The sequence below is a fragment of the Protopterus annectens genome, chromosome 5.part1 (genome assembly GCF_019279795.1).
Source record: "Protopterus annectens isolate FY-2018-M chromosome 5.part1, PAN1.0, whole genome shotgun sequence".
In the NCBI taxonomy this organism is placed as follows: domain Eukaryota; kingdom Metazoa; phylum Chordata; order Ceratodontiformes; family Protopteridae; genus Protopterus; species Protopterus annectens.
In genome coordinates this window covers 462,752,073-462,764,980 of record NC_056736.1, presented here as the reverse complement: position 1 = coordinate 462,764,980, position 12,908 = coordinate 462,752,073, and the positions used below count along the sequence as shown (strand labels likewise).

Here is a 12,908-nt window from a genome sequence, read left to right as displayed (position 1 = left end):
TATTCGTATACTAATTCCAGTTCAGTTTGATGGATACACAAGCATTCTTGGGTGACTGGAGAGATGCACTCATCCCACTAATCTGGGCTTGTAATGGGGCCTCCTCATATAGTTTAATGTGAAGATTCGCTTTAATGGGAGTCTCCAAGGAGTTATCTTTCCAAGATGCCTAGACAACCTCATCAGGTTCTTTTTGCTCTAAAGTGGAAGTGTCTGTACTCCAAGCTTCCTCTTGGTCACCAAACTCTTCACCCTGTCAGAAAAAGTAGGCCATCAGCCTGTTTAGAATAACTTCCTTTCCATCATTTGTTTCTGCAGTCTCATTTTGTGTCATTATCTGTAGTTTGTGACTGGAGTAAGGATGGGGACAGTCTGATCAGTAACATGAAAGCACTCATGAATAAGACCTGAGAGCACCCAAAGTGGACTAAAGGGAGCTGTTCCCCAGCATGCCAACCCCACTTGATAAAAGACATGGACCTTTTTTATGAGTGTACCTTGATCTTATCTTTGGAGCTGCTGATGCTCATCCTAAAAAGTTCAGACTTGGCAGTGAATGACTTAACTGTACATCACAGATCACAGTTAAGTATGGCAAAATGTGGCGTAAGGTGCAAACAAGACATGTCTGTCATTGTTGTCATGTATGAATCAGGCAACAATCAACATTGTTATTTTAGCATTACATTTGCAGAGAAACAAATGTTCAGAAAATAAATTCTATCTGTAAAACTTCCCTTAAAACTGAAACCTGTAACTTAGTATGGCTAAAACAAAACCATTGTGTGGAGACAAGTTTAGAGCACCTAATATTAGCACAGTCTAACCTTGTCTAGTGCCAAATCCCACAGAACACCCAAGGCAACCTCTGTTATCCCAGTCCATGACCTACAGTAGCCCACCCAAATACAGGTCCAGGCAAAATTGATATGCAGTTTCCAAAGGACTCCATAGTCAGCTTGGTAGATTTTCCATTCTGTGACAATGTAGCAATTGTCTCATGTTCACAGACAGTCATTTAATCCTTAAAGAAACAAATACAGTATGGGAAAGATGCACATACACAATTTCAATGGAGGCAACATTCTCACATATAAACAAGGTTGTCAAGAGAACACACAATACAGTCACCAAAAATAGTGTCCACTACACATGTAGATCAAACTATGCTGAGGAACTTAAAAGCAGTCTTCTCAAACCTCAAAGACCTTCTAAGCTTATAAACAGTAATGCCTGTCCTCAACAAACTCTAAAGCACCCACCAAAAGGGACACAAAACACCACACATACTCCAGCACTTAGTGGAGCCCCAAGAAGAAAGCCAATAAAACAAGCCAACACATTACCCAGGACTCTTTGTCATAGGGGACTCCATTATAAGACACACATGTCCCACTCCCTAGCTGAACAAGAAGAAGAAAATGTTTTTTTTTGCTTATCTATAGCCAGGATCTGCCATGTTGCACACTCACGTCACTACACCAAAGTTACCAGTATGAGTCTATCATAGGTTATGTGGGTGTTAATGACGTGAGATTTATTTACCTGGACTATATGAAGAGACAAGTATTGATCTCTCTGATTATGTGTTTCAGGCAGGTATGTTAATTGAGCAGCATTCTACCTTCACCAAGGATGCTGCCACCGTGCAAACAAAAGATGACTGACGTCAGTAATTGGTCTAGTTTCTAGTGTCTTTCCAGAGAGATTCAATATTTGTTAGCATGAGAAGATATGGTTAACAGACCATGTTGCTTTGCAAAGGATGGTCTGCACCTATCTCCTCTTGGCTTCCAAATATTGGCTAAAATTTTATCCACCTCCTTAGAGCCTTTTTAGGCAATACCAACTTGATAAACTTACTGACATAGCAAACAAAACCAAAAAAAAAATTCTAAGCTTGTTTGCTGCCTTTCCTGTAAATAGTCTAGTCCAGATACAGATTTGCTGTATCCAGGACTGTTTGTAAGCTTCTGAGCCCACCAAGCCTTTCTGTGCTGGAGGGAAGCCTTCTAACTTATCAGTAGTAGTGGTAAGCACTAGGCAGCCTATCTACCACAAGAGGAGTGGTTTCTGGCCCAGAAATTGTAGTATATTGGCCATTTGGGCAGTTTTTCTATCTCTTTTAACTTTCTGGTTTAAAAGCCCACATTTGTGCTGGTTGCCCACCTTTCCTGTAACTAGTCTAGTCCAGATACAGATTTGCTCTATCCAGGACTGTTTGTAATCTTCTGAGCAGTGCCAAAGTCTGCTCTTCAATCTTTCCCATAGATCTACTGGTTCTCTACTCTCCTGCACTTTTACTAGCTTATTAGTCTAGCACTTTACCCGACTTCTTGTAGCAATTATTGTAGCACACAAAAGTGCTACCAGCACTAAACATTCTCCAAGGAAACAGCTCCATTACTTATTATTAATGCCCGCCCCTTCAGGCATGTCTAAAGGTCAGTTCCCTGTGCTTTCTCCTATTAACCTGGTGAACTTGGGCATCCTGAGGCAATGTAGCAACTGCCTCATGTACACTGACAACCCTCTCCTCTTACCTCCCAACACTCAGACTTGCGAGTGATGCACTTATGTATCTAAACTGGAAACCATGCACTCTCCAGCCAAGACCAGAATACCTGGTTAAGAGGAGAAGGTCAACACTTGCACCACACCACATGGAACACATAGCCCTCCAGAACACACACTAGCACTTCCTTCACATAAAAACACAAACCACACACCCACCTTCATGGAGGCTCTCAATAAACATCTCCCCAAATAGCAGAGACCTCCAAGGCAGAAATGCACTCCACCACCACAACACTAACCATGAGACACATAACTCTCCTAAATAGCATGCCACTCAACCAATGCCTCTAAGGCAAAACAGCATGCCCAACACACTAGTCTTAGGTGATTCGATAGTTAGGCACACTGATGTCCCACTCACTAGGTTGAATAAGGAGAAAGCAACAGTCAGCTGCCTGTTTTGCACCAGGATTTGCCTTATAACGCACTCAGGTCCCTCAATAATAGATACAAATATGACTCTGTCATTGTACATGTGGGTGTGAATGACCTGAGATGTACCTGCCTGGACTACATGAAAAGAGACATGGAGGAGCTCTCAGATTATGTAGCCCAGGTGGGTATGACGCTAGCCCTGAGTAGCATCATACCATCACCCAGAATGATACCAGAGTACAAGCAGAAAATGACTGATTTCAACAATTGGCTAAGTTTCTTGTGTCAATCTGTCTTCTTGGGATGACATGACTGACAGACTTCGATACTTTGCCAGAGATGGCCTGCATCTGTCACCCCTGGGCTTCCGAATACTAGCCAAGGCTCTTGCCACCCCTATAGTGCCTTTTTTAGGTGGTGTTCCAAAGACCAAATTATCACCATAACAGCTATAAACAAATGCAGTCTGAGGGACATCCTGCTCAATGCTAGAAGTCTAAATCTAAAAATGCACTTGCTCGAAGCACTCCTTAAAATAGAGAGCATTGACATTTGTGCCATAACAGAAACCTGGTTCAAGGCAGCAGAAAAGACCCCTGCACTACCAGGCTATAACTCATTCCACACCCTTCGGCCCCAGAACTTGGACTGAAGCTCCAAAGGCGGTAGTGTTTCTATATTCATAAAGGATGTGCACACCTTCAGACTGGTAGCCCAACATAATGCATCTGAGATACTTCATGTGCACCTAACATTGGTTAAGACAACAATTCAGGTTGTAGCCTGCTATAGGTCCCCAATCAATGTCCCAAGACTCACACTCCACATTCCTAAGCACCCTGGAGAATGTTAGGGTCCAGCCTAACACTCTCATACTGTGTGACTTCAACTACCCCTCCATTAACTGGGAAAACTACTCATGTAACAGTACACTTGCTCAACATTTCCTGGAATTCATTAATTCCAATGCCCTGGACCAGCTCATTCTTACTCCCACTAGTGGTAGCAACATCTCTGACCTGGTCATTATTAACATTGGTGACTGCTGCTCTACACCAATAGTCAACTCCTCCCTGGTTAGATCGACCACAAACTAATCACCTTGAAAATCCACATCCCTCACACCCCCCACCTGCCTGCAAAGGTAACCACCATGAAAAACTTCTCCAAAGCTAACTTTGGGCTCATAAAAACAGAGGTGGCTAACTTCACAGCACCCATTCAAATGGAGATCAGTTGCATGACTGCTGAATCATACACCAATGCTCTGTACAAACATGTACACAAATGCATGGCTCTCACCATACCCAATAGAACCAAGATGCTCTCCTCCAAAAAAAGGAAGCCAATCTGGTGGTCCCCTGCCATAAACAAACTCTACAACAGAAGGAGGAAACTGATGTGGAATAAGATGAAGTTCCAAGACTGGAAAAACTCCCTTATCAGCCTCAACAAAAAGTTGAGATCCCTCATTAAATCCTCTAAAGCTAGCTATGCAAACAGAATTGCAGATAGTAAAGACAACTACAAGATCTTCTATAGTTATGTAAAGAGTCTCCATGGCAATACACAGATTTGCTCTGAGCTACTGCACAATAATGTCCTATACCAAGCCAACGCATACTGCCAATAGACTGGCCTACAGATTCAGTGCCAACTTTACCCCTCTCTCCCCCCCAAGGGACCAGTCACAATGCCATTCAATTGCCAGGCACCCAGTATTACTGCAGCACTGTCCAAGGCCAAGAATACAGCTTCTATATGACCTGACAATATCCCTGGCTGTGTTCTACATGAACTACAGAGTGAACTGGCACCTCACCTGTGTGCCCTGTTCAGTCACAGCCTCACCTCAGGCTTTGTCCCTATAGAATGGCACACTGCTACAATCATCCCTCTCCACAAAGGAGGAGCGACTACAGACCCTGGGAACTATCACCCCATTAGCCTGACAAGTCTGATGTGCAAAGTTATGGAACGCATTGTCATGGACCTAATAAACAAGGATATAGGGAATCTCCAAACTCTGCATCCCACATAGTTTGGTTTTGTGAAGGGTAGATCATGCCTGCTCAACTTGGTCAACTTCTTTGAGTCAGTCACCAGAGCTGTGGATGAAGGCAGAGTGGTTCATACAGCCTACCTTGATCTGGCCAAGGCCTTTGATACCATTCTCCACTCAGGAATCATAGAAAAACTCACTAAACTAGGTATCATCCCCTATATCACTAGGTGGGTTATAAACTGGCTCACAGGTAGAAACCACAGTGTGAAAGTAGCTGACTCCAATTCAGACTGCCAATCAGTCATGGGTGGAGTCCTACCGAGTTCGGTCCTGAGTCCTCTCCTGTTTGGTATCTACTTCTTTGAAGTCCAGGCCAACACGAAGGAATGCTGGCTGACAAATTTCACAGATGATTGCAAGTTGGGAGCTATTATTAACTCCACGAGTGATGTTGACATCCTACAGAAAGGCCTCACTGAAACCAATGACTGGTGTCACAACCATGGCCTTAAGCTCAATGACAAAAAAATGTGCCATTATCACCTTTGGGAAAACCCCGGTTCCCATGAAGTACCACATCGATGGTAGTCCACTGAACACAGAAGGCATTATAGGAGATCTGGGAACACAGGTTGACAGCAACCTCTCTATTTACCATCACATTACCACTGTGGTCAGAAAGTCCTTCAATGTGGCACATCTCTTTACTAAGGGTTTTGCATTCAGGAAGAAAGAGGTCATTGTCTCCCTCTACTCTTCCCTCATTAGACCAGTCATTGAGTGCAATGCCCCATTTGGCATGTACCTCACTAAACACCTACAACAACTGGAGAGGCTGCAAAAGTACCTCACAAAAAGGATCCTACGCCTTAAACATTTGTCCTATAGGGACAGACTAAAAAAACTCCCAACTATTCTCTGTCTCATATCACCTATTAGAGGTGATCTCTGCTTGACTTACAAAGCCATTCTGACCCAGCTCTGCTAGAAATGCTACATCTAAAGAAATCCCAGTCCCTCCACACCACACACTCCGGAGACCTCAACCTCATTATCACAATGAACAGAACATGCTGGAGGGACAGGTTCATAACCCAGAAACTGCGGATGCTATGGAATAGATTTTCCATACATGTCAAGCAGAGCTCCTCACTTGCCCTCTTCAAGAGAAATATTGATGAGTGGATGCAAAATAGAAAATTCACCCCAGGGATCACTCCAGTTGGTTTACTCGACAGAGGCACTGGGAACTAAGGTCGGGTGGCACGATGCTAGGGCAATCCTATGGGCTAGGCTTGTAAAGGCTCCAGGGCCATTAGCCTAGTACACACCTATGAACCTCTGAACCAATAAGAAGCCTAAAGATGTTACTGCTCAATGCTAAGAAACTAAACAAGAAACTCCTCAACCTACAAGTTCTCCTCATTCTGGAGAGTATAGACATCTGTCCAATTACTGAGACATGGTTTAAATCTGCAGAAATTACTCTGGCAGTGCAAGGCATCAGTGTCTTCCACACAGTTAGAGCATCAGCTTCCCCGACAAGGATAAAAGGTGGAAAATTCTCAGTCTATATTAGCAACAAGCATAATTATAAAGGCCTAATAAAGGCTCTGAGTATGATACATGCCTCCAAGGCCAGGATGACATTGGTCTTGGAAGCAATCATAATCTCTTAAACTAGATTCAGTACCTGCTACAAAAGTTGCAATGCTTGAGAGGCAACTGGATGAGTTAGTGAATTTCCCTGTCTAATTTGGTATCTATTTTTCCATGGAAGCATGACTTCTGCCTGAACTCTCAGTTAATAAAGGCAGAAAAAAATTACAATGCCAGGAAGTTCCTTCTTTTCGATTAGTAACTACAGCAACAGGCACAGTTCCAATATTTTTTCTGCAATGTTTTATATCACCTAAGTGTGGCAGACCTATTTATGCTATTAGGTGAGACTGTGTAATCGTATTATTGGTCTAAACATATGCGCTTAGTAACTGTTGCCATATGAATGCAAGTCTGTGATGAAATTAACAAACTTGTGGGAGTTCTGGTGCATTGTACATGCTGTCACCTGCTTGTCCCTGTGATTAAGAAAATTAACAAATACATGTCACACTCTCTGGCATCAGGATGCATTGTACATCTGTGAGATACGTTGAGGAACATATAGAAGATGATAAATATGACATTTGCCTTTTCAGGGCACATTAGACTCTAGTTATAAATGCATTAAAATAAAACTCTAAAACTGCCTTTTGTCCCACCACGGATGCTCACTTATGTTAACTGTTGTAATATGTGCATTGTTACACAATTCACCTATTCCTAATTGTGGACTTTGTTCTGGTGTAAGAACCAATCCATGGTAAATGCATGAAAGAGAGCATACATATCAGTATTCTGGCTTGTTGCTGCTGCATATCTCTTATACTAATACGTAAGTATTAAATTCATTTAAATCAGGTCTAAACTTAGGCTTGATAGAGGCAGAGTCAACTTGAAAATAACTCTAGCAATGTTAAAGGATACAAGAAGAAAAATCATATAAATTAAAAACATGTAAGATAAATATTAAAGTACATTTGCATTTATATAAGCTGTATGGAATAAGCATATTCTGTGTGATTTCATGAAAATACAACATATCTAGTTTATGTGTAGTACATGGCATCTCCCTGTCATGCCTCGTACATAATTTCTCATTTGCCTGTGGCTTTTATTTTTAATTCATGTTGTAGTTTTGCGTACTTCCATTGTTTCCAGCCTTGCAGTTTTTGTTCAGCCTGTCCATTTCACTAATGCCACTGATGCACTTATGTACTTGTGTACAGATATGTGTCTGTAGACCTGAGGAGTCAGTTTTATTTTTCTGTCATTACCTTAGCCTGGTGAATTGTGCAATATCCCAGTGACACTTTAAAACATAATAATCTGTGTATCCCTGTGCGATATACCCATTTCTGTGTCTATGCCTATCTCTTTTAGTGCATATTGTTGTTAAACCCCCATAGCAATGTCACTCACTTATCAGGTGATTGTATAATTTTCTTCTTTCCTGGATCATCTGGTATACCATGCTTTGTCAGATGGGGATATCATACGCATGCAGATATGCATACAAATATGCAGAGACATACATACCCTTTATTGCAATTGTGACAATGTGAGGTATTGCCAGCTATGCCAGAAGAAATAGAGCAGTGAATGAGTAATATATGCCAGCATAGCTAGATGGAATTTTGTAAAGGATTCTACATAATGTGTATATCAAACTGATTTATACAGATGCTTGTGTTGATAAAATGAATTGGTAAAGCTGCAACAGAGTGTCCTGCTGTCAGAAAAAGAAATATACATGTATAGCAGACTGACTGTATTGTAACTGATTACATGTATATGTTTTAACAGGATACTAGAAGGGAAGAGGGTAATCTCAGTCCAGCTAACTTTGAAAAAGAGTAAGAAATTAAATTACTTAATTTAGCCCATACAGATTGTATCTTACAGTTGTGATTGCAGCCAGAGATGAAATGTCTATGGAAAACAAGGACTAGGAATCCAGCTGCATTGTCTCTAGCAGGGAACTAGTTGCTACTATGGAAGAGTGGAAGTGTTTTATGGTTTTATGACTTCTGGAAGCTGCATCAGATCTTAGCAAGCTAAATGTGTGTGTAGTATTGACACATATGTGCTAAATCCTGGCAGCTTCTAGCCAAGGGGGTAGCATGGGAACCAGACATCAGTTGACCAGATGTATGTGATGCCATTCTGTAATCCATCATTAAAATGATGTTTAACACTAGAGGAGACTGAAGTCTCAGGGCACACTGTTTTTGGAACCTGACATAGAAGAACACTCACTTACTTCATCTTGCCTTGCTGTAAGTGAACCAGGGAATAGTGATTCTTTAGATCAGCCAGGAAAATATAGTGAGATTAGTTAAGTACTGTTTTTCTGTATCTGTGTGAATCTATTCATCTGTGTTATTTTAATATTTCCTATGACAAACTCTGGTGTTTATTATAAATATATATTTAGCATTTTGCATGTTCTTTCATTATTTATTATTAAATATATTTAAACTTTTCATTGTGCCTGGTCCTTTAGAGAATATTTTAATTATACAGAATATATGACAATTTTATTGCTAGAAGCAAATTAGCCAATGCTGAACTAAATTACATGATTTTATAATCAAATGATTATTTTTTATTATGAACCAAAAATAGTATTTATAGAATTCAAACTAGCTCTTTGTGAAATAGGTAAAAATGGGAAATGCGATAAAATTGTTAACAGAGAAGCATTTGCGCTGGCTACAGTTAGTGTAGTAGGACAAAACAGATACCTGGAGACTAGGACACTGCAGGGGCAAACTTGAAAAGGGTTTTTCTATAGCAGGTGAATGAAAGGATAACCTTTTAAATGAAAATGTTCAACTTTGTTGGCATGGAAGATTATATTGGTGATTTGTGGGAGACAGTTTAGCATCTAGTGGCAGACACATAAGTGGTGGCAAATAGAAATATGTCTTATTCCATTACTAGGAGCATGACAAGAAATATGTAATGACAAAGAAATGATGATTTGGAAAAGGTTTATACAATAGAATATTTTATTTAGGAAGTTTTTGTAAATTAGGTGCATTTTGACAGTTACATAAGACATTGATAGGGAGGGTATACTCAAATTTGTGGGTAATATATTCTTCCCAACAGATGTACATTGTTCAGATATAAGGTGACTGGTGATCCTATAGTCATGTTAGAGTTGGGTTAGAGCACAGCTGATAAGAATCTTCTAAACATTAATTGAAGGAATTGTGAAATTAAGAAGCAGCCTAGATTTCTGTAAGGCAGAACTATGATGATGGGATTGATTCAAGGATGTCTAATAAGTATAGAATTTATGTGGGGGGGGGGGGTTCTGAAACTCACAGTAATTGTTTTAGCAGTATTTACAAATAATTTGTGCTTGTTAGGTTAAAGGCAAAGGCCCCTAAAGTCAGACTAAAGTGAGGTATTAAGGTCTTTGATGATAGACCCATTTTTGAAGAAATAAATCATTAGTATATAATGCAGATTTACATTTTTGTAGATCAGAAGGAAGATTATTAATAATGTGTGAAAAAGTATTGGATAAAAAAAAAAAAAACTTGATGACACCTGCATTTAAGCTAGTTAGGAAAGACAGTATATTTCTTAGTTATACTCAAAAAACTCTATAATTTACATGGACTCTGATGTGGTGTCAACAACAAATCCTAATCTGGAAAACTATTAGAATAACTGGCACAAGAAAGAGAAAGGCACATTTTACATCAACAAAGACAGCATGTCTAGAATATACCATGAACATTCCCTGATGGTTGGTCCCTTATGGTTGACAAACCATATCTATGACTAAATGTATTGGGGTGAGGGGAACATTTGCCCCACAGGTGGTGGAACTCCACTACTATTATATGCTGGGCTAGCACAGTACTGACCAAGTAACATAGTGACCCACTGTTTCTGAGTAAATTATGTGGCTGCAGAGTAGACGGGCATGATTATAAACTTCTTTCACAGGGAGAAAAGTTATAGAAGTGATTATTAACTTGCCTAAACAGATTTTAACAAATTTCTAATTGTTTTTGGTATATTAAATTTTCAAATTTCCAGAAAGGGCTACTCTGACTTACTCTTTCATACTTGATATACAGGTACTCCAACTGCAGTCCTATGTGTAACTTCTTATTGACAGATTTATTTTATTTTGCTTTGTATCTTGTATGTTGATTAATGTATAGAATCTGCAGTATTTTATGTACACAGTGGATGGAGTTAAGTAACAAAACACAGATTTAAACACACATACATACACATGGGAATGGCCGCGCGTGCACACAAGCACACACGCACACACGCACACACACACACACACACACACACACACACACACACACACACACACACACACACACACACAAAATCAATTGCCTTCTTAAAATAATTCTATAATGATTCTATAATACATTTTAATATGTTTTATTTATTTATTTATTTATTTCAGTTTGATTACCGGGGGGTCCACTGGGCATTGGTAGCCCGTTTTCAGTGGAGGCCCGGGGAGAAAAGCTCCAAAAATAAGGAATTTCAGCAATTCAAATATTATGTTTACTAAAATGAAATCAATTAACATGGAAAGTTAATGGGTAGTCTGAATAACTAAAAAACAAACAAAAAAAAAAAAACAGGTAGTTACAACACAAAGAAATACAACAATTTCAATTTTTAGTTTGGTAAGAAAGGCATCACATGAGTAATACATGTTTTACTATGCTGCTCATTAAGTGTAATACTTTAGAAAGGAATAAGAAGCAGAGTAGGAGGAGGTTAGTCTGGGGCGAATGGAGTAGAAAGCTTAGGGTTTATAGGCAGAAGAGTGCAGTTGCAAATTCTGTTTTGAAAAAGGTAGGAATGAAGCTGTTTTTTGAAGTTATTTATGTTGGTACATTTCCTAAGTGACAAAGGCAGGGCATTCCATTTTTTAGCAAGGGTAAAGGATAAGAGAAGCTGGCCAGCAGTGCGTTGGGGTTTATTAACAGTGATTAGGTTTTGTTGAGAAGATCTAAGTGGTCTAGGGGGGGTATAGGGGAGTAGAATGTAAGAAAGAGCAGGGCTGTTAGAGGGGTTTTGAAACAGCTTGAAGGCTGTGGTGAGTTGGAGGAGGTTAAGTTGATTGGGAAGTTCAAGCCAGTTAAGGGAGTGAAGGGAGGAGCAGTGATGTGAAGAAGATTTGGCGTTAGTTGCAAATCTAGCAACTTTGTTATAGCATAACTCTAGTTTGGTGGTAAAAGAGGATGAGAGATTAGTGAGCAGGGGGGCACTGTATAGGAGGGTTGGAAGGAGGAAGGTGGAAGCAAGGGTTAGTCTAGAATGAGGAGAGAGGAAGTGATTGTTTCTATACAGTAGACTCAGTTTTATATGTGTTTTTTTGATGTTTAGTAGGATGTGGGAATTAAATTTTAGTTGATCGTCGATTGTGACACCAAGAAGTTTGGTGGAGGGTACGATCTCGATGGAGGAGTTGTTAAGGCTGGAAATTTGAAATGAGTTTTTGTCAAGGGAGGAGGATTTAGATGGAGAGAAAAGGAGTATTTTAGTTTTGTTGGCGTTTAGGGAGAGGTGATTTTGTAACATCCAGTTTTCAGTGGTAGAGAAGGCACTTTGAGTTAGGGATTGGAGGTCTGTTAGGTTGGGGGCAGAGCATATCAAAGTAGAGTCGTCAGCATATTGTACAATTTTTGTGTTAGGGATGGCTTTGTAGAAATCATTTATGAAGATATTGAATAGTAGTGGGCCAAGTATGGAACCCTGAGGGACTCCTGTAGGGGTCGGAAGAAAAGTTGAGGTGGCTTGGCCCCATTTTACAGCTTGGGATCTGTTAGAAAGGTAGCTGGAGAACCAGGAAAGGGATTCAGGGCAAAGGTTGAGGTTAGATAGGTGATTTAGAAGGTGGGTGTGAGAGATGGTATCAAAAGCTTTAGATAAGTCTAGTAGGACAGTGGATACTAAATTACCGGAGTCACGGGCAGAGTTGACTGAGTGTAGAAAGGAGAGGAGGGCAGTATTTGTGCTATGACCTGGGTGGAAACCGTGTTGGGTAGGAGAGAGAAGGTGGTTCTTAGTAAGGAATGGCAGGAGTTGTAGGTGGATACATTTTTCTAGAATTTTGGATATAGGGGAGAGAATGGCTATAGGGCAGAAATTTGAGACAGAACAGTTTTTGCCACCTTTGTGGAGGGGTAGGATGTAAGCGCTACGCCATAGTAAGGGAATGTAGGATTCAAGTAATGATCTATTAATTAAGATGCTGATAGGAAGAGCAATAGAGTCAGAAGCAATTTTTAGGAAGGCAGATGGGATGTTATCGGGGGCATTGGAGCAAGGTTGTAGTTTTTGAAGGAGT

The 12,908-nt window shown here is 40.2% G+C and overlaps 1 protein-coding gene across 2 annotated transcripts in view; it reads left to right on the top strand.

The window, feature by feature from the left end:
* ARHGAP31 (Rho GTPase activating protein 31) overlaps nucleotides 1-12,908 on the top strand; it is an 870,295-nt gene that overhangs the window by 422,309 nt on the left and 435,078 nt on the right. The gene's annotated exons all lie outside the window — the stretch shown is intronic.